Consider the following 23746-nt stretch of genomic DNA (forward strand, 5'->3'; position numbering starts at 1 on the left):
AATCTACAAAATCATGACTTTTTACCAAGATTCAACGGCTGAATTGCAAGAAAACAGCAGAATTCTGCACGAAATCATCAAAATTCTTAGAGAAAACTGCATATTTCGATGCAAAACGACGATTTCTCGCCGATTTTCGTTGTTTTCTGGCTTGAATTCGCAAAGAAGAGCACGAAATCTACAAAATCATCACTTTTTACCAAGATTCAACGGCTGAATTGCAAGAAAACAGCAGAATTCTGCACGAAATCATCAAAATTCTTACAGAAAACCGCATATTTCGATGCAAAACGACGATTTCTCGCCGATTTTCGTTGTTTTCTGGCTTGAATTCGCAAAAGAGCACGAAATCTACAAAATCATCTTTACCAGGATTCAACGGCTGAATTGCAAGAAAACAGCAGAATTCTGCACGAAATCATCAAAATTCTTAGAGAAAACTGCATATTTCGATGCAAAACAACGATTTCTCGCCGATTTTCGTTGTTTTCTATCTTGAATTCGCCAAGAAGAGCACGAAATCTACAAAATCATGACTTTTTACCTAGATTCAACGGCTGAATTGGAAGAAAACAGCAGAATTCTGCACGAAATCATCAAAATTCTTACAGAAAACCGCATATTTCGATGCAAAACAACGATTTCTCGCCGATTTTCGTTGTTTTCTATCTTGAATTCGCCAAGAAGAGCACGAAATCTACAAAATCATGACTTTTTACCTAGATTCAACGGCTGAATTGCAGGAAAACAGCAGAATTCTCCACGAAATCATCAAAATTCTTACAGAAAACCGCATATTTAGATGCAAAACGACGATTTTTCGCCGATTTTCGTTGTTTTCTGGCTTGAATTCGCAAAGAAGAGCACGAAATCTACAAAATCATGACTTTTTACCAAGATTCAACGGCTGAATTGCAAGAAAACAGCAGAATTCTGCACGAAATCATCAAAATTCTTACAGAAACCCGCATATTTCGATGCAAAACGACGATTTCTCGCCGATTTTCGTTGTTTTCTGGCATGAATTTGCAAAGAAGAGCACGAAATCCACAAAATCATGACATTTTACCAAGATTCAACGGCTGAATTGCAAGAAAACAGCAGAATTCTGCACGAAATCATCAAAATTCTTAGAGAAAAGAAGAGCACGAAATCCACAAAATCATGACTTTTTACCAAGATTCAACGGCTGAATTGCAAGAAAACAGCAGAATTCTGCACGAAATCATCAAAATTCTTAGAGAAATCCGCATATTTCGATGCAAAACGACGATTTCTCGCTGATTTTCGTTGTTTTCTATCTTGAATTCGCAAAGAAGAGCACAAAATCTACAAAATCATGACTTTTTACCAAGATTCAACGGCTGAATTGCAAGAAAACAGCAGAATTCTGCACGAAATCGTCAAAATTCTTAGAGAAAACCGCATATTTCGATGCAAAACGACGATTTCTCGCCGATTTTCGATGTTTTCTGGCTTGAATTCGCAAAGAAGAGCACGAAATCTACAAAATCATGACTTTTTACCAAGATTCAACGGCTGAATTGCAAAAAAACAGCAGAATTCTGCACGAAATCATCAAAATTCTTAGAGAAATCCGCATATTTCGATGCAAAACGACGATTTCTCGCTGATTTTCGTTGTTTTCTATCTTGAATTCGCAAAGAAGAGCACAAAATCTACAAAATCATGACTTTTTACCAAGATTCAACGGCTGAATTGCAAGAAAACAGCAGAATTCTGCACGAAATCGTCAAAATTCTTAGAGAAAACCGCATATTTCGATGCAAAACGACGATTTCTCGCCGATTTTCGATGTTTTCTGGCTTGAATTCGCAAAGAAGAGCACGAAATCTACAAAATCATCACTTTTTACCAAGATTCAACGGCTGAATTGCAAGAAAACAGCAGAATTCTGCACGAAATCATCAAAATTCTTAGAGAAAACCGCATATTTCGATGCAAAACGACGATTTCTCGCCGATTTTCGTTGTTTTCTGGCTTGAATTCGCAAAAGAGTACGAAATCTACAAAATCATCACTTTTTACCAAGATTCAACGGCTGAATTTCAAGAAAACAGCAGAATTCTGCACGAAATCATCAAAATTCTTAGAGAAAACTGCATATTTCGATGCAAAACAACGATTTCTCGCCGATTTTCGTTGTTTTCTATCTTGAATTCGCCAAGAAGAGCACGAAATCTACAAAATCATCATCAAAATTCTTAGAAAAAACCGCATATTTCGATGCAAAACGACGATTTCTCGCTGATTTCCGTTGTTTTCTATCTTGAATTCGCTAAGAAGAGCACAAAATCTACAAAATCATGACTTTTTACCAAGATTCAACGGCTGAATTGCAAGAAAACAGCAGAATTCTGCACGAAATCGTCAAAATTCTTAGAGAAAACCGCATATTTCGATGCAAAACGACGATTTCTCGCCGATTTTCGTTGTTTTCTGGCTTGAATTCGCAAAGAAGAGCACGAAATCTACAAAATCATCACTTTTTACCAAAATTCAACGGCTGAATTGCAAGAGAACAGCAGAATTCTGCACGAAATCATCAAAATTCTTACAGAAAACCGCATATTTCGATGCAAAACGACGATTTCTCGCCGATTTTCGTTGTTTTCTGGCATGAATTTGCAAAGAAGAGCACGAAATCTGCAAAATCATGACTTTTTACCAAGATTCAACGGCTGAATTGCAAGAAAACAGCAGAATTCTGCACGAAATTATCAAAATTCTTAGAGAAAACCGCATATTTCGATGCAAAACGACGATTTTTCGCCGATTTTCGTTGTTTTCTGGCATGAATTTGCAAAGAAGAGCACGAAATCTACAAAATCATCACCTTTTACCAAGATTCTACGGCTAAATTGCAAGAAAACAGCAGAATTCTGCACGAAATCATCAAAATTCTTACAGAAAACCGCATATTTCGATGCAAAACAACGATTTCTCGCCGATTTTCGTTGTTTTCTGGCTTGAATTCGCAAAGAAGAGCACGAAATCTACAAAATCATCACTTTTTACCAAAATTCTACGGCTGAATTGCAAGAAAACAGCAGAATTCTGCACGAAATCATCAAAATTCTTACAGAAAACCGCATATTTCGATGCAAAACGACGATTTTTCGCCGATTTTCGTTGTTTTCTGGCTTGAATTCGCAAAGAAGAGCACGAAATCTACAAAATCATGACTTTTTACCAAGATTCAACGGCTGAATTGCAAGAAAACAGCAGAATTCTGCACGAAATCATCAAAATTCTTAGAGAAAACTGCATATTTCGATGCAAAACGACGATTTCTCGCCGATTTTCGTTGTTTTCTGGCTTGAATTCGCAAAGAAGAGCACGAAATCTACAAAATCATCACTTTTTACCAAGATTCAACGGCTGAATTGCAAGAAAACAGCAGAATTCTGCACGAAATCATCAAAATTCTTACAGAAAACCGCATATTTCGATGCAAAACGACGATTTCTCGCCGATTTTCGTTGTTTTCTGGCTTGAATTCGCAAAGAAGAGCACTAAATCTACAAAATCGTGACTTTTTACCAAGATTCAACGGCTGAATTGCAAGAAAACCGCAGAGTTATGCACGAAATCATCAAAATTCTTACAGAAAACCGCATATTTCGATGCAAAACAACGATTTCTCGCCGATTTTCGTTGTTTTCTGGCTTGAATTCGCAAAGAAGAGCACGAAATCTACAAAATCATCACTTTTTACCAAGATTCAACGGCTGAATTGCAAGAAAACAGCAGAATTCTGCACGAAATCATCAAAATTCTTAGAGAAAACCGCATATTTCGATGCAAAACGACGATTTCTCGTCGATTTTCGTTGTTTTCTGGCTTGAATTCGCAAAGAAGAGCACGAAATCTACAAAATCATGACTTTTTACCAAGATTCAACGGCTGAATTGCAAGAAAACAGCAGAATTCTGCACGAAATCATCAAAATTCATACAGAAAACCGCATTTTTCGATGCAAAACGACGATTTCTCGCCGATTTTCGTTGTTTTCTGGCTTGAATTCGCAAAGAAGAGCACGAAATCTACAAAATCATGACTTTTCACCAAGATTCAACGGCTGAATTGCAAGAAAACAGCAGAATTCTGCACGAAATCATCAAAATTCTTACAGAAAAGTTTTCTGGCTTGAATTCGCAAAGATGAGCACGAAATCTACAAAATCATCACTTTTTACCAAGATTCTACGGCTGAATTACAAGAAAACAGCAGAATTCTGCACGAAATCATCAAAATTCTTACAGAAAACCGCATATTTCGATGCAAAACGACGATTTTTCGCCAATTTTCGTTGTTTTCTGGCATGAATTTGCAAAGAAGAGCACGAAATCTACAAAATTATGACTTTTTACCAAGATTCAACGGCTGAATTGCAAGAAAACAGCAGAATTCTGCACGAAATCATCAAAATTCTTAGAGAAAACCGCATATTTCGATGCAAAACGACGTTTTCTCGCTGATTTTCGTTGTTTTCTATCTTGAATTTGCAAAGAAGAGCACGAAATCTACAAAATTATGACTTTTTACCAAGATTCAACGGCTGAATTGCAAGAAAACAGCAGAATTCTGCACGAAATCATCAAAATTCTTAGAGAAAACCGCATATTTCGATGCAAAACGACGTTTTCTCGCTGATTTTCGTTGTTTTCTATCTTGAATTCGCAAAGAAGAGCACGAAATCTACAAAATCATCACTTTTTACCAAGATTCAACGGCTGAATTGCAAGAAAACAGCAGAATTCTGCACGAAATCATCAAAATTCTTAGAGAAAACCGCATATTTCGATGCAAAACGACGATTTCTCGTCGATTTTCGTTGTTTTCTGGCTTGAATTCGCAAAGAAGAGCACGAAATCTACAAAATCATGACTTTTTACCAAGATTCAACGGCTGAATTGCAAGAAAACAGCAGAATTCTGCACGAAATCATCAAAATTCATACAGAAAACCGCATTTTTCGATGCAAAACGACGATTTCTCGCCGATTTTCGTTGTTTTCTGGCTTGAATTCGCAAAGAAGAGCACGAAATCTACAAAATCATGACTTTTCACCAAGATTCAACGGCTGAATTGCAAGAAAACAGCAGAATTCTGCACGAAATCATCAAAATTCTTACAGAAAAGTTTTCTGGCTTGAATTCGCAAAGATGAGCACGAAATCTACAAAATCATCACTTTTTACCAAGATTCTACGGCTGAATTACAAGAAAACAGCAGAATTCTGCACGAAATCATCAAAATTCTTACAGAAAACCGCATATTTCGATGCAAAACGACGATTTTTCGCCAATTTTCGTTGTTTTCTGGCATGAATTTGCAAAGAAGAGCACGAAATCTACAAAATTATGACTTTTTACCAAGATTCAACGGCTGAATTGCAAGAAAACAGCAGAATTCTGCACGAAATCATCAAAATTCTTAGAGAAAACCGCATATTTCGATGCAAAACGACGTTTTCTCGCTGATTTTCGTTGTTTTCTATCTTGAATTCGCAAAGAAGAGCACGAAATCTACAAAATCATGACGTTTTACCAAGATTCAACGGCTGAATTGCAAGAAAACAGCAGAATTCTGCACAAAATCATCAAAATTCTTAGAGAAAACTGCATATTTCGATGCAAAACAACGATTTCTCGCCGATTTTCGTTGTTTTCTATCTTGAATTCGCCAAGAAGAGCACGAAATCTACAAAATCATGACTTTTTACCTAGATTCAACGGCTGAATTGCAAGAAAACAGCAGAATTCTGCACGAAATCATCAAAATTCTTACAGAAAACCGCATATTTCGATGCAAAACAACGATTTCTCGCCGATTTTCGTTGTTTTCTGGCATGAATTTGCAAAGAAGAGCACGAAATCTACAAAATCATGACTTTTTACCAAGATTCAACGGCTGAATTGCAAGAAAACAGCAGAATTCTGCACGAAATCATCAAAATTCTTAGAGAAAACCGCATATTTCGATGCAAAACGACGATTTCTCGCTGATTTTCGTTGTTTTCTATCTTGAATTCGCAAAGAAGAGCACAAAATCTACAAAATCATGACTTTTTACCAAGATTCAACGGCTGAATTGCAAGAAAACAGCAGAATTCTGCACGAAATCGTCAAAATTCTTAGAGAAAACCGCATATTTCGATGCAAAACGACGATTTCTCGCCGATTTTCGTTGTTTTCTGGCTTGAATTCGCAAAGAAGAGCACGAAATCTACAAAATCATGACTTTTTACCAAGATTCAACGGCTGAATTGCAAGAAAACAGCAGAATTCTGCACGAAATCATCAAAATTCTTAGAGAAAACTGCATATTTCGATGCAAAACGACGATTTCTCGCCGATTTTCGTTGTTTTCTGGCTTGAATTCGCAAAGAAGAGCACGAAATCTACAAAATCATCACTTTTTACCAAGATTCAACGGCTGAATTGCAAGAAAACAGCAGAATTCTGCACGAAATCATCAAAATTCTTACAGAAAACCGCATATTTCGATGCAAAACGACGATTTCTCGCCGATTTTCGTTGTTTTCTGGCTTGAATTCGCAAAGAAGAGCACGAAATCTACAAAATCGTGACTTTTTACCAAGATTCAACGGCTGAATTGCAAGAAAACCGCAGAGTTATGCACGAAATCATCAAAATTCTTACAGAAAACCGCATATTTCGATGCAAAACAACGATTTCTCGCCGATTTTCGTTGTTTTCTGGCTTGAATTCGCAAAGAAGAGCACGAAATCTACAAAATCATCACTTTTTACCAAGATTCAACGGCTGAATTGCAAGAAAACAGCAGAATTCTGCACGAAATCATCAAAATTCTTAGAGAAAACCGCATATTTCGATGCAAAACGACGATTTCTCGTCGATTTTCGTTGTTTTCTGGCTTGAATTCGCAAAGAAGAGCACGAAATCTTCAAAATCATGACTTTTTACCAAGATTCAACGGCTGAATTGCAAGAAAACAGCAGAATTCTGCACGAAATCATCAAAATTCATACAGAAAACCGCATTTTTCGATGCAAAACGACGATTTCTCGCCGATTTTCGTTGTTTTCTGGCTTGAATTCGCAAAGAAGAGCACGAAATCTACAAAATCATGACTTTTCACCAAGATTCAACGGCTGAATTGCAAGAAAACAGCAGAATTCTGCACGAAATCATCAAAATTCTTACAGAAAAGTTTTCTGGCTTGAATTCGCAAAGATGAGCACGAAATCTACAAAATCATCACTTTTTACCAAGATTCTACGGCTGAATTACAAGAAAACAGCAGAATTCTGCACGAAATCATCAAAATTCTTACAGAAAACCGCATATTTCCATGCAAAACGACGATTTTTCGCCAATTTTCGTTGTTTTCTGGCATGAATTTGCAAAGAAGAGCACGAAATCTACAAAATTATGACTTTTTACCAAGATTCAACGGCTGAATTGCAAGAAAACAGCAGAATTCTGCACGAAATCATCAAAATTCTTAGAGAAAACCGCATATTTCGATGCAAAACGACGTTTTCTCGCTGATTTTCGTTGTTTTCTATCTTGAATTCGCAAAGAAGAGCACGAAATCTACAAAATCATGACGTTTTACCAAGATTCAACGGCTGAATTGCAAGAAAACAGCAGAATTCTGCACAAAATCATCAAAATTCTTAGAGAAAACTGCATATTTCGATGCAAAACAACGATTTCTCGCCGATTTTCGTTGTTTTCTATCTTGAATTCGCCAAGAAGAGCACGAAATCTACAAAATCATCACTTTTTACCAAGATTCAACGGCTGAATTGCAAGAAAACAGCAGAATTCTGCACAAAATCATCAAAATTCTTAGAGAAAACTGCATATTTCGATGCAAAACAACGATTTCTCGCCGATTTTCGTTGTTTTCTATCTTGAATTCGCCAAGAAGAGCACGAAATCTACAAAATCATGACTTTTTACCTAGATTCAACGGCTGAATTGCAAGAAAACAGCAGAATTCTGCACGAAATCATCAAAATTCTTACAGAAAACCGCATATTTCGATGCAAAACAACGATTTCTCGCCGATTTTCGTTGTTTTCTGGCAAATCATGACTTTTTACCAAGATTCAACGGCTGAATTGCAAGAAAACAGCAGAATTCTGCACGAAATCATCAAAATTCTTAGAGAAAACCGCATATTTCGATGCAAAACGACGATTTCTCGCTGATTTTCGTTGTTTTCTATCTTGAATTCGCAAAGAAGAGCACAAAATCTACAAAATCATGACTTTTTACCAAGATTCAACGGCTGAATTGCAAGAAAACAGCAGAATTCTGCACGAAATCGTCAAAATTCTTAGAGAAAACCGCATATTTCGATGCAAAACGACGATTTCTCGCCGATTTTCGTTGTTTTCTGGCTTGAATTCGCAAAGAAGAGCACGAAATCTACAAAATCATGACTTTTTACCAAGATTCAACGGCTGAATTGCAAGAAAACAGCAGAATTCTGCACGAAATCATCAAAATTCTTAGAGAAAACTGCATATTTCGATGCAAAACGACGATTTCTCGCCGATTTTCGTTGTTTTCTGGCTTGAATTCGCAAAGAAGAGCACGAAATCTACAAAATCATCACTTTTTACCAAGATTCAACGGCTGAATTGCAAGAAAACAGCAGAATTCTGCACGAAATCATCAAAATTCTTACAGAAAACCGCATATTTCGATGCAAAACGACGATTTCTCGCCGATTTTCGTTGTTTTCTGGCTTGAATTCGCAAAGAAGAGCACGAAATCTACAAAATCGTGACTTTTTACCAAGATTCAACGGCTGAATTGCAAGAAAACCGCAGAGTTATGCACGAAATCATCAAAATTCTTACAGAAAACCGCATATTTCGATGCAAAACAACGATTTCTCGCCGATTTTCGTTGTTTTCTGGCTTGAATTCGCAAAGAAGAGCACGAAATCTACAAAATCATCACTTTTTACCAAGATTCAACGGCTGAATTGCAAGAAAACAGCAGAATTCTGCACGAAATCATCAAAATTCTTAGAGAAAACCGCATATTTCGATGCAAAACGACGATTTCTCGTCGATTTTCGTTGTTTTCTGGCTTGAATTCGCAAAGAAGAGCACGAAATCTACAAAATCATGACTTTTTACCAAGATTCAACGGCTGAATTGCAAGAAAACAGCAGAATTCTGCACGAAATCATCAAAATTCATACAGAAAACCGCATTTTTCGATGCAAAACGACGATTTCTCGCCGATTTTCGTTGTTTTCTGGCTTGAATTCGCAAAGAAGAGCACGAAATCTACAAAATCATGACTTTTCACCAAGATTCAACGGCTGAATTGCAAGAAAACAGCAGAATTCTGCACGAAATCATCAAAATTCTTACAGAAAAGTTTTCTGGCTTGAATTCGCAAAGATGAGCACGAAATCTACAAAATCATCACTTTTTACCAAGATTCTACGGCTGAATTACAAGAAAACAGCAGAATTCTGCACGAAATCATCAAAATTCTTACAGAAAACCGCATATTTCCATGCAAAACGACGATTTTTCGCCAATTTTCGTTGTTTTCTGGCATGAATTTGCAAAGAAGAGCACGAAATCTACAAAATTATGACTTTTTACCAAGATTCAACGGCTGAATTGCAAGAAAACAGCAGAATTCTGCACGAAATCATCAAAATTCTTAGAGAAAACCGCATATTTCGATGCAAAACGACGTTTTCTCGCTGATTTTCGTTGTTTTCTATCTTGAATTCGCAAAGAAGAGCACGAAATCTACAAAATCATGACGTTTTACCAAGATTCAACGGCTGAATTGCAAGAAAACAGCAGAATTCTGCACAAAATCATCAAAATTCTTAGAGAAAACTGCATATTTCGATGCAAAACAACGATTTCTCGCCGATTTTCGTTGTTTTCTATCTTGAATTCGCCAAGAAGAGCACGAAATCTACAAAATCATGACTTTTTACCTAGATTCAACGGCTGAATTGCAAGAAAACAGCAGAATTCTGCACGAAATCATCAAAATTTTTACAGAAAACCGCATATTTCGATGCAAAACAACGATTTCTCGCCGATTTTCGTTGTTTTCTGGCATGAATTTGCAAAGAAGAGCACGAAATCTACAAAATCATGACTTTTTACCAAGATTCAACGGCTGAATTGCAAGAAAACAGCAGAATTCTGCACGAAATCATCAAAATTCTTAGAGAAAACCGCATATTTCGATGCAAAACGACGATTTCTCGCTGATTTTCGTTGTTTTCTATCTTGAATTCGCAAAGAAGAGCACAAAATCTACAAAATCATGACTTTTTACCAAGATTCAACGGCTGAATTGCAAGAAAACAGCAGAATTCTGCACGAAATCGTCAAAATTCTTAGAGAAAACCGCATATTTCGATGCAAAACGACGATTTCTCGCCGATTTTCGTTGTTTTCTGGCTTGAATTCGCAAAGAAGAGCACGAAATCTACAAAATCATCACTTTTTACCAAGATTCAACGGCTGAATTGCAAGAGAACAGCAGAATTCTGCACGAAATCATCAAAATTCTTACAGAAAACCGCATATTTCGATGCAAAACGACGATTTCTCGCCGATTTTCGTTGTTTTCTGGCTTGAATTCGCAAAGAAGAGCACGAAATCTACAAAATCATGACTTTTTACCAAGATTCAACGGCTGAATTGCAAGAAAACAGCAGAATTCTGCACGAAATCATCAAAATTCTTACAGAAAACCGCATTTTTCGATGCAAAACGACAATTTCTCGCCGATTTTCGTTGTTTTCTGGCTTGAATTCGCAAAGAAGAGCACTAAATCTACAAAATCATGACTTTTTACCAAGATTCAACAGCTGAATTGCAAGAAAACAGCAGAATTCTGCACGAAATCATCAAAATTCTTACAGAAAACCGCATATTTCGATGCAAAACAACGATTTCTCGCCGATTTTCGTTGTTTTCTGGCATGAATTTGCAAAGAAGAGCACGAAATCTACAAAATCATGACTTTTTACCAAGATTCAACGGCTGAATTGCAAGAAAACAGCAGAATTCTGCACGAAATCATCAAAATTCTTAGAGAAAACCGCATATTTCGATGCAAAACGACGATTTCTCGCTGATTTTCGTTGTTTTCTAACTTGAATTCGCAAAGAAGAGCACAAAATCTACAAAATCATGACTTTTTACCAAGATTCAACGGCTGAATTGCAAGAAAACAGCAGAATTCTGCACGAAATCGTCAAAATTCTTAGAGAAAACCGCATATTTCGATGCAAAACGACGATTTCTCGCCGATTTTCGTTGTTTTCTGGCTTGAATTCGCAAAGAAGAGCACAAAATCTACAAAATCATGACTTTTTACCAAGATTCAACGGCTGAATTGCAAGAAAACAGCAGAATTCTGCACGAAATCATCAAAATTCTTAGAGAAAACTGCATATTTCGATGCAAAACGACGATTTCTCGCCGATTTTCGTTGTTTTCTGGCTTGAATTCGCAAAGAAGAGCACGAAATCTACAAAATCATCACTTTTTACCAAGATTCAACGGCTGAATTGCAAGAAAACAGCAGAATTCTGCACGAAATCATCAAAATTCTTACAGAAAACCGCATATTTCGATGCAAAACGACGATTTCTCGCCGATTTTCGTTGTTTTCTGGCTTGAATTCGCAAAGAAGAGCACGAAATCTACAAAATCGTGACTTTTTACCAAGATTCAACGGCTGAATTGCAAGAAAACCGCAGAGTTATGCACGAAATCATCAAAATTCTTACAGAAAACCGCATATTTCGATGCAAAACAACGATTTCTCGCCGATTTTCGTTGTTTTCTGGCTTGAATTCGCAAAGAAGAGCACGAAATCTACAAAATCATCACTTTTTACCAAGATTCAACGGCTGAATTGCAAGAAAACAGCAGAATTCTGCACGAAATCATCAAAATTCTTAGAGAAAACCGCATATTTCGATGCAAAACGACGATTTCTCGTCGATTTTCGTTGTTTTCTGGCTTGAATTCGCAAAGAAGAGCACGAAATCTACAAAATCATGACTTTTTACCAAGATTCAACGGCTGAATTGCAAGAAAACAGCAGAATTCTGCACGAAATCATCAAAATTCATACAGAAAACCGCATTTTTCGATGCAAAACGACGATTTCTCGCCGATTTTCGTTGTTTTCTGGCTTGAATTCGCAAAGAAGAGCACGAAATCTACAAAATCATGACTTTTCACCAAGATTCAACGGCTGAATTGCAAGAAAACAGCAGAATTCTGCACGAAATCATCAAAATTCTTACAGAAAAGTTTTCTGGCTTGAATTCGCAAAGATGAGCACGAAATCTACAAAATCATCACTTTTTACCAAGATTCTACGGCTGAATTACAAGAAAACAGCAGAATTCTGCACGAAATCATCAAAATTCTTACAGAAAACCGCATATTTCCATGCAAAACGACGATTTTTCGCCAATTTTCGTTGTTTTCTGGCATGAATTTGCAAAGAAGAGCACGAAATCTACAAAATTATGACTTTTTACCAAGATTCAACGGCTGAATTGCAAGAAAACAGCAGAATTCTGCACGAAATCATCAAAATTCTTAGAGAAAACCGCATATTTCGATGCAAAACGACGTTTTCTCGCTGATTTTCGTTGTTTTCTATCTTGAATTCGCAAAGAAGAGCACGAAATCTACAAAATCATGACGTTTTACCAAGATTCAACGGCTGAATTGCAAGAAAACAGCAGAATTCTGCACAAAATCATCAAAATTCTTAGAGAAAACTGCATATTTCGATGCAAAACAACGATTTCTCGCCGATTTTCGTTGTTTTCTATCTTGAATTCGCCAAGAAGAGCACGAAATCTACAAAATCATGACTTTTTACCTAGATTCAACGGCTGAATTGCAAGAAAACAGCAGAATTCTGCACGAAATCATCAAAATTCTTACAGAAAACCGCATATTTCGATGCAAAACAACGATTTCTCGCCGATTTTCGTTGTTTTCTGGCATGAATTTGCAAAGAAGAGCACGAAATCTACAAAATCATGACTTTTTACCAAGATTCAACGGCTGAATTGCAAGAAAACAGCAGAATTCTGCACGAAATCATCAAAATTCTTAGAGAAAACCGCATATTTCGATGCAAAACGACGATTTCTCGCTGATTTTCGTTGTTTTCTATCTTGAATTCGCAAAGAAGAGCACAAAATCTACAAAATCATGACTTTTTACCAAGATTCAACGGCTGAATTGCAAGAAAACAGCAGAATTCTGCACGAAATCGTCAAAATTCTTAGAGAAAACCGCATATTTCGATGCAAAACGACGATTTCTCGCCGATTTTCGTTGTTTTCTGGCTTGAATTCGCAAAGAAGAGCACGAAATCTACAAAATCATCACTTTTTACCAAGATTCAACGGCTGAATTGCAAGAGAACAGCAGAATTCTGCACGAAATCATCAAAATTCTTACAGAAAACCGCATATTTCGATGCAAAACGACGATTTCTCGCCGATTTTCGTTGTTTTCTGGCTTGAATTCGCAAAGAAGAGCACGAAATCTACAAAATCATGACTTTTTACCAAGATTCAACAGCTGAATTGCAAGAAAACAGCAGAATTCTGCACGAAATCATCAAAATTCTTACAGAAAACCGCATTTTTCGATGCAAAACGACAATTTCTCGCCGATTTTCGTTGTTTTCTGGCTTGAATTCGCAAAGAAGAGCACTAAATCTACAAAATCATGACTTTTTACCAAGATTCAACAGCTGAATTGCAAGAAAACAGCAGAATTCTGCACGAAATCATCAAAATTCTTACAGAAAACCGCATATTTCGATGCAAAACAACGATTTCTCGCCGATTTTCGTTGTTTTCTGGCATGAATTTGCAAAGAAGAGCACGAAATCTACAAAATCATGACTTTTTACCAAGATTCAACGGCTGAATTGCAAGAAAACAGCAGAATTCTGCACGAAATCATCAAAATTCTTAGAGAAAACCGCATATTTCGATGCAAAACGACGATTTCTCGCTGATTTTCGTTGTTTTCTAACTTGAATTCGCAAAGAAGAGCACAAAATCTACAAAATCATGACTTTTTACCAAGATTCAACGGCTGAATTGCAAGAAAACAGCAGAATTCTGCACGAAATCGTCAAAATTCTTAGAGAAAACCGCATATTTCGATGCAAAACGACGATTTCTCGCCGATTTTCGTTGTTTTCTGGCTTGAATTCGCAAAGAAGAGCACGAAATCTACAAAATCATGACTTTTTACCAAGATTCAACGGCTGAATTGCAAGAAAACAGCAGAATTCTGCACGAAATCATCAAAATTCTTAGAGAAAACTGCATATTTCGATGCAAAACGACGATTTCTCGCCGATTTTCGTTGTTTTCTGGCTTGAATTCGCAAAGAAGAGCACGAAATCTACAAAATCATCACTTTTTACCAAGATTCAACGGCTGAATTGCAAGAAAACAGCAGAATTCTGCACGAAATCATCAAAATTCTTACAGAAAACCGCATATTTCGATGCAAAACGACGATTTCTCGCCGATTTTCGTTGTTTTCTGGCTTGAATTCGCAAAGAAGAGCACGAAATCTACAAAATCGTGACTTTTTACCAAGATTCAACGGCTGAATTGCAAGAAAACCGCAGAGTTATGCACGAAATCATCAAAATTCTTACAGAAAACCGCATATTTCGATGCAAAACAACGATTTCTCGCCGATTTTCGTTGTTTTCTGGCTTGAATTCGCAAAGAAGAGCACGAAATCTACAAAATCATCACTTTTTACCAAGATTCAACGGCTGAATTGCAAGAAAACAGCAGAATTCTGCACGAAATCATCAAAATTCTTAGAGAAAACCGCATATTTCGATGCAAAACGACGATTTCTCGTCGATTTTCGTTGTTTTCTGGCTTGAATTCGCAAAGAAGAGCACGAAATCTACAAAATCATGACTTTTTACCAAGATTCAACGGCTGAATTGCAAGAAAACAGCAGAATTCTGCACGAAATCATCAAAATTCATACAGAAAACCGCATTTTTCGTTGCAAAACGACGATTTCTCGCCGATTTTCGTTGTTTTCTGGCTTGAATTCGCAAAGAAGAGCACGAAATCTACAAAATCATGACTTTTCACCAAGATTCAACGGCTGAATTGCAAGAAAACAGCAGAATTCTGCACGAAATCATCAAAATTCTTACAGAAAAGTTTTCTGGCTTGAATTCGCAAAGATGAGCACGAAATCTACAAAATCATCACTTTTTACCAAGATTCTACGGCTGAATTACAAGAAAACAGCAGAATTCTGCACGAAATCATCAAAATTCTTACAGAAAACCGCATATTTCGATGCAAAACGACGATTTTTCGCCAATTTTCGTTGTTTTCTGGCATGAATTTGCAAAGAAGAGCACGAAATCTACAAAATTATGACTTTTTACCAAGATTCAACGGCTGAATTGCAAGAAAACAGCAGAATTCTGCACGAAATCATCAAAATTCTTAGAGAAAACCGCATATTTCGATGCAAAACGACGTTTTCTCGCTGATTTTCGTTGTTTTCTATCTTGAATTCGCAAAGAAGAGCACGAAATCTACAAAATCATGACGTTTTACCAAGATTCAACGGCTGAATTGCAAGAAAACAGCAGAATTCTGCACAAAATCATCAAAATTCTTAGAGAAAACTGCATATTTCGATGCAAAACAACGATTTCTCGCCGATTTTCGTTGTTTTCTATCTTGAATTCGCCAAGAAGAGCACGAAATCTACAAAATCATGACTTTTTACCTAGATTCAACGGCTGAATTGCAAGAAAACAGCAGAATTCTGCACGAAATCATCAAAATTCTTACAGAAAACCGCATATTTCGATGCAAAACAACGATTTCTCGCCGATTTTCGTTGTTTTCTGGCATGAATTTGCAAAGAAGAGCACGAAATCTACAAAATCATGACTTTTTACCAAGATTCAACGGCTGAATTGCAAGAAAACAGCAGAATTCTGCACGAAATCATCAAAATTCTTAGAGAAAACCGCATATTTCGATGCAAAACGACGATTTCTCGCTGATTTTCGTTGTTTTCTATCTTGAATTCGCAAAGAAGAGCACAAAATCTACAAAATCATGACTTTTTACCAAGATTCAACGGCTGAATTGCAAGAAAACAGCAGAATTCTGCACGAAATCGTCAAAATTCTTAGAGAAAACCTCATATTTCGATGCAAAACGACGATTTCTCGCCGATTTTCGTTGTTTTCTGGCTTGAATTCGCAAAGAAGAGCACGAAATCTACAAAATCATCACTTTTTACCAAGATTCAACGGCTGAATTGCAAGAGAACAGCAGAATTCTGCACGAAATCATCAAAATTCTTACAGAAAACCGCATATTTCGATGCAAAACGACGATTTCTCGCCGATTTTCGTTGTTTTCTGGCTTGAATTCGCAAAGAAGAGCACGAAATCTACAAACTCATGACTTTTTACCAAGATTCAACGGCTGAATTGCAAGAAAACAGCAGAATTCTGCACGAAATCATCAAAATTCTTACAGAAAACCGCATTTTTCGATGCAAAACGACGATTTCTCGCCGATTTTCGTTGTTTTCTGGCTTGAATTCGCAAAGAAGAGCACTAAATCTACAAAATCATGACTTTTTACCAAGATTCAACAGCTGAATTGCAAGAAAACAGCAGAATTCTGCACGAAATCATCAAAATTCTTACAGAAAACCGCATATTTCGATGCAAAACAACGATTTCTCGCCGATTTTCGTTGTTTTCTGGCTTGAATTCGCAAAGAAGAGCACGAAATCTACAAAATCATCACTTTTTACCAAGATTCTACGGCTGAATTGCAAGAAAACAGCAGAATTCTGCACGAAATCATCAAAATTCTTACAGAAAACCGCATATTTCGATGCAAAACGACGATTTCTCGCCGATTTTCGTTGTTTTCTGGCTTGAATTCGCAAAGAAATGCAGGAAATCTACAAAATCATGACTTTTTACCAAGATTCAACGGCTGAATTGCAAGAAAACAGCAGAATTCTGCACGAAATCATCAAAATTCTTAGAGAAAACTGCATATTACGATGCAAAACAACGATTTCTCGCCGATTTTCGTTGTTTTTTATCTTGAATTCGCCAAGAAGAGCACGAAATCAACAAAATCATGACTTTTTACATAGATTCAACAGCTGAATTGCAAGAAAACAGCAGAATTCTGCACGAAATCATCAAAATTCTTACAGAAAACCGCATATTTCGATGCAAAACAACGATTTCTCGCCGATTTTCGTTGTTTTCTATCTTGAATTCGCCAAGAAGAGCACGAAATCTACAAAATCATGACTTTTTACCTAGATTCAACTGCTGAATTGCAACAAAACAGCAGAATTCTGCACGAAATCATCAAAATTCTTGCAGAAAACCGCATATTTCGATGCAAAACGACGATTTCTCGCCGATTTTCGATGTTTTCTGGCTTGAATTCGCAAAGAAGAGCACGAAATCTACAAAATCATGACTTTTTACCAAGATTCAACGGCTGAATTGCAAGAAAACAGCAGAATTCTGCACGAAATCATCAAAATTTTTACAGAAAACCGCATATTTCGATGCAAAACGACGATTTCTCGCCGATTTTCGTTGTTTTCTGGCATGAATTTGCAAAGAACAGCACGAAATCTACAAAATCATGACTTTTTACCAAGATTCAACGGCTTAATTGCAAGAAAACAGCAGAATTCTGCACGAAATCATCAAAATTCTTACAGAAAACCGCATATTTCGATGCAAAACGACGATTTCTCGCCGATTTTCGTTGTTTTCTGGCTTGAATTCGCAAAGAAGAGCACTAAATCTACAAAATCATGACTTTTTACCAAGATTCAACGGCTGAATTGCAAGAAAACAGCAGAATTCTGCACGAAATCATCAAAATTCTTACAGAAAACCGCATATTTCGATGCAAAACAACGATTTCTCGCCGATTTTCGTTGTTTTCTGGCTTGAATTCGCAAAGAAGAGCACGAAATCTACAAAATCATCACTTTTTACCAAGATTCTACGGCTGAATTGCAAGAAAACAGCAGAATTCTGCACGAAATCATCAAAATTCTTAGAGAAAACTGCATATTACGATGCAAAACAACGATTTCTCGCGGATTTTCGTTGTTTTCTATCTTGAATTCGCCAAGAAGAGCACGAAATCAACAAAATCAAGACTTTTTACATAGATTCAACGGCTGAATTGCAAGAAAACAGCAGAATTCTGCACGAAATCATCAAAATTCTTACAGAAACCGCATATTTCGATGCAAAACAACGATTTCTCGCCGATTTTCGTTGTTTTCTATCTTGAATTCGCCAAGAAGAGCACGAAATCTACAAAATCATGACTTTTTACCTAGATTCAACTGCTAAATTGCAAGAAAACAGCAGAATTCTGCACGAAATCATCAAAATTCTTACAGAAAACCGCATATTTCGATGCAAAACGACGATTTCTCGCCGATTTTCGTTGTTTTCTGGCATGAATTTGCAAAGAAGAGCACGAAATCTACAAAATCTTGACTTTTTACCAAGATTCAACGGCTTAATTGCAAGAAAACAGCAGAATTCAGCACGAAATCATCAAAATTCTTACAGAAAACCGCATATTTCGATGCAAAACGACGATTTCTCGCCGATTTTCGTTGTTTTCTGGCTTGAATTCGCAAAGAAGAGCACTAAATCTACAAAATCATGACTTTTTACCAAGATTCAACGGCTGAATTGCAAGAAAACAGCAGAATTCTGCACGAAATCATCAAAATTCTTACAGAAAACCGCATATTTCGATGCAAAACAACGATTTCTCGCCGATTTTCGTTGTTTTCTGGCTTGAAATCGCAAAGAAGAGCACGAAATCTACAAAATCATCACTTTTTACCAAGATTCTACTGCTGAATTGCAAGAAAACAGCAGAATTCTGCACGAAATCATCAAAATTCTTACAGAAAACCGCATATTTCGATGCAAAACGACGATTTCTCGCCGATTTTCGTTGTTTTCTGGCTTGAATTCGCAAAGAAGAGCACGAAATCTACAAAATCATGACTTATTACCAAGATTCAACGGCTGAATTGCAAGAAAACAGCAGAATTCTGCACGAAATCATCAAAATTCTTAGAGAAAACCGCATATTTCGATGCAAAACGACGATTTCTCGCCGATTTTCGTTGTTTTCTAGCTTGAATTCGCAAAGAAGAGCACGAAATCTACAAAATCATTACTTTTTACCAAGATTCAACGGCTGAATTGCATGAAAACAGCAGAATTCTGCACGAAATCATCAGAATTCTTAGAGAAAACCGCATATTTCGATGCAAAACGACGATTTCTCGCTGATTTTGGTTGTTTTCTATCTTGAATTCGCAAAGGAGAGCACGGAATCTACAAAATCATGACTTTTTACCAAGATTCAACGGCTGAATTGCAAGAAAACAGCAGAATTCTGCACGAAATCATCAAAATTCTTACAGAAAACCGCATATTTCGATGCAAAACGACGATTTCTCGCCGATTTTCGTTGTTTTCTGGCTTGAATTCGCAAAGAAGAGAACGAAATCTACAAAATCATGACTTTTTACCAAGATTCAACGGCTGAATTGCAAGAAAACAGCAGAATTCTGCACGAAATCATCAAAATTCTTACAGAAAACCGCATATTTCGATGCAAAACAACGATTTCTCGCCGATTTTCGTTGTTTTCTGGCTTGAATTCGCAAAGAAGAGCACGAAATCTACAAAATCATCACTTTTTACCAAGATTCTACGGCTGAATTGCAAGAAAACAGCAGAATTCTGCACGAAATCATCAAAATTCTTACAGAAAACCGCATATTTCGATGCAAAACGACGATTTCTCGCCGATTTTCGTTGTTTTCTGGCTTGAATTCGCAAAGAAGAGCACGAAATCTACAAAATCATGACTTTTTACCAAGATTCAACGGCTGAATTGCAAGAAAACAGCAGAATTCTGCACGAAATTATCAAAATTCTTAGAGAAAACTGCATATTTCGATGCAAAACAACGATTTCTCGCCGATTTTCGTTGTTTTCTATCTTGAATTCGCCAAGAAGAGCACGAAATCTACAAAATCATGACTTTTTACCTAGATTCAACGGCTGAATTGCAAGAAAACAGCAGAATTCTGCACGAAATCATCAAAATTCTTACAGAAAACCGCATATTTCTTTGCAAAACAACGATTTCTCGCCGATTTTCGTTGTTTTCTATCTTGAATTCGCCAAGAAGAGCACGAAATCTATAAAATCATGACTTTTTACCTAGATTCAACGGCTGAATTGCAAGAAAACAGCAGAATTCTGCACGAAATCATCAAAATTCTTACAGAAAACCGCATATTTCGATGCAAAACGACGATTTCTCGCCGATTTTCGTTGTTTTCTCGCTTGAATTCGCAAAGAAGAGCACGAAATCTACAAAATCATGTCTTTTTACCAAGATTCAACGGCTGAATTGCAAGAAAACAGCAGAATTCTGCACGAAATCATCAAAATTCTTACAGAAAACCGCATATTTCGATGCAAAACGACGATTTCTCGCCGATTTTCGTTGTTTTCTGGCATGAATTTGCAAAGAAGAGCACGAAATCTACAAAATCATGACTTTTTACCAAGATTCAACGGCTGAATTGCAAGAAAACAGCAGAATTCTGCACGAAATCATCAAAATTCTTAGAGAAAACCGCATATTTCGATGCAAAACGACGATTTCTCGCTGATTTTCGTTGTTTTCTATCTTGAATTCGCAAAGAAGAGCACAAAATCTACAAAATCATGACTTTTTACCAAGATTCAACAGCTGAATTGCAAGAAAACAGCAGAATTCTGCACGAAATTGTCAAAATTCTTAGAGAAAACCGCATATTTCGATGCAAAACGACGATTTCTCGCCGATTTTCGTTGTTTTCTAGCTTGAATTCGCAAAGAAGAGCACGAAATCTACAAATCATTACTTTTTACCAAGATTCAACGGCTGAATTGCATGAAAACAGCAGAATTCTGCACGAAATCATCAGAATTCTTAGAGAAAACCGCATATTTCGATGCAAAACGACGATTTCTCGCTGATTTTGGTTGTTTTCTATCTTGAATTCGCAAAGGAGAGCACGGAATCTACAAAATCATGACTTTTTACCAAGATTCAACGGCTGAATTGCAAGAAAACAGCAGAATTCTGCACGAAATCATCAAAATTCTTACAGAAAACCGCATATTTCGATGCAAAACGACGATTTCTCGCCGATTTTCGTTGTTTTCTGGCTTGAATTCGCAAAGAAGAGCACGAAATCTACAAAATCATGACTTTTTACCAAGATTCAACGGCTGAATTGCAAGAAAACAGCAAAATTCTGCACGAAATCATCAAAATTCTTACAGAAAACCGCATATTTCGATGCAAAACAACGATTTCTCGCCGATTTTCGTTGTTTTCTGGCTTGAATTCGCAAAGAAGAGCACGAAATCTACAAAATCATCACTTTTTACCAAGATTCTACGGCTGAATTGCAAGAAAACAGCAGAATTCTGCACGAAATCATCAAAATTCTTACAGAAAACCGCATATTTCGATGCAAAACGACGATTTCTCGCCGATTTTCGTTGTTTTCTGGCTTGAATTCGCAAAGAAGAGAACGAAATCTACAAAATCATGACTTTTTACCAAGATTCAACGGCTGAATTGCAAGAAAACAGCAGAATTCTGCACGAAATCATCAAAATTCTTACAGAAAACCGCATATTTCGATGCAAAACAACGATTTCTCGCCGATTTTCGTTGTTTTCTGGCTTGAATTCGCAAAGAAGAGCACGAAATCTACAAAATCATCACTTTTTACCAAGATTCTACGGCTGAATTGCAAGAAAACAGCAGAATTCTGCACGAAATCATCAAAATTCTTACAGAAAACCGCATATTTCGATGCAAAACGACGATTTCTCGCCGATTTTCGTTGTTTTCTGGCTTGAATTCGCAAAGAAGAGCACGAAATCTACAAAATCATGACTTTTTACCAAGATTCAACGGCTGAATTGCAAGAAAACAGCAGAATTCTGCACGAAATCATCAAAATTCTTAGAGAAAACTGCATATTTCGATGCAAAACAACGATTTCTCGCCGATTTTCGTTGTTTTCTATCTTGAATTCGCCAAGAAGAGCACGAAATCTACAAAATCATGACTTTTTACCTAGATTCAACGGCTGAATTGCAAGAAAACAGCAGAATTCTGCACGAAATCATCAAAATTCTTACAGAAAACCGCATATTTCTTTGCAAAACAACGATTTCTCGCCGATTTTCGTTGTTTTCTATCTTGAATTCGCCAAGAAGAGCACGAAATCTATAAAATCATGACTTTTTACCTAGATTCAACGGCTGAATTGCAAGAAAACAGCAGAATTCTGCACGAAATCATCAAAATTCTTACAGAAAACCGCATATTTCGATGCAAAACGACGATTTCTCGCCGATTTTCGTTGTTTTCTGGCATGAATTTGCAAAGAAGAGCACGAAATCTACAAAATCATGACTTTTTACCAAGATTCAACGGCTGAATTGCAAGAAAACAGCAGAATTCTGCACGAAATCATCAAAATTCTTAGAGAAAACCGCATATTTCGATGCAAAACGACGATTTCTCGCTGATTTTCGTTGTTTTCTATCTTGAATTCGCAAAGAAGAGCACAAAATCTACAAAATCATGACTTTTTACCAAGATTCAACAGCTGAATTGCAAGAAAACAGCAGAATTCTGCACGAAATTGTCAAAATTCTTAGAGAAAACCGCATATTTCGATGCAAAACGACGATTTCTCGCCGATTTTCGTTGTTTTCTAGCTTGAATTCGCAAAGAAGAGCACGAAATCTACAAATCATTACTTTTTACCAAGATTCAACGGCTGAATTGCATGAAAACAGCAGAATTCTGCACGAAATCATGAGAATTCTTAGAGAAAACCGCATATTTCGATGCAAAACGACGATTTCTCGCTGATTTTGGTTGTTTTCTATCTTGAATTCGCAAAGGAGAGCACGGAATCTACAAAATCATGACTTTTTACCAAGATTCAACGGCTGAATTGCAAGAAAACAGCAGAATTCTGCACGAAATCATCAAAATTCTTACAGAAAACCGCATATTTCGATGCAAAACGACGATTTCTCGCCGATTTTCGTTGTTTTCTGGCTTGAATTCGCAAAGAAGAGCACGAAATCTACAAAATCATGACTTTTTACCAAGATTCAACGGCTGAATTGCAAGAAAACAGCAGAATTCTGCACGAAATCATCAAAATTCTTACAGAAAACCGCATATTTCGATGCAAAACAACGATTTCTCGCCGATTTTCGTTGTTTTCTGGCTTGAATTCGCAAAGAAGAGCACGAAATCTACAAAATCATCACTTTTTACCAAGATTCTACGGCTGAATTGCAAGAAAACAGCAGAATTCTGCACGAAATCATCAAAATTCTTACAGAAAACCGCATATTTCGATGCAAAACGACGATTTCTCGCCGATTTTCGTTGTTTTCTGGCTTGAATTCGCAAAGAAGAGCACGAAATCTACAAAATCATGACTTTTTACCAAGATTCAACG

The sequence above is a fragment of the Gnatocerus cornutus genome, unplaced genomic scaffold (assembly GCF_029298725.1).
Source record: "Gnatocerus cornutus isolate USDA-ARS CGAHR unplaced genomic scaffold, icGnaCorn1.1 ctg00000106.1, whole genome shotgun sequence".
NCBI classification, from domain to species: domain Eukaryota; kingdom Metazoa; phylum Arthropoda; class Insecta; order Coleoptera; family Tenebrionidae; genus Gnatocerus; species Gnatocerus cornutus.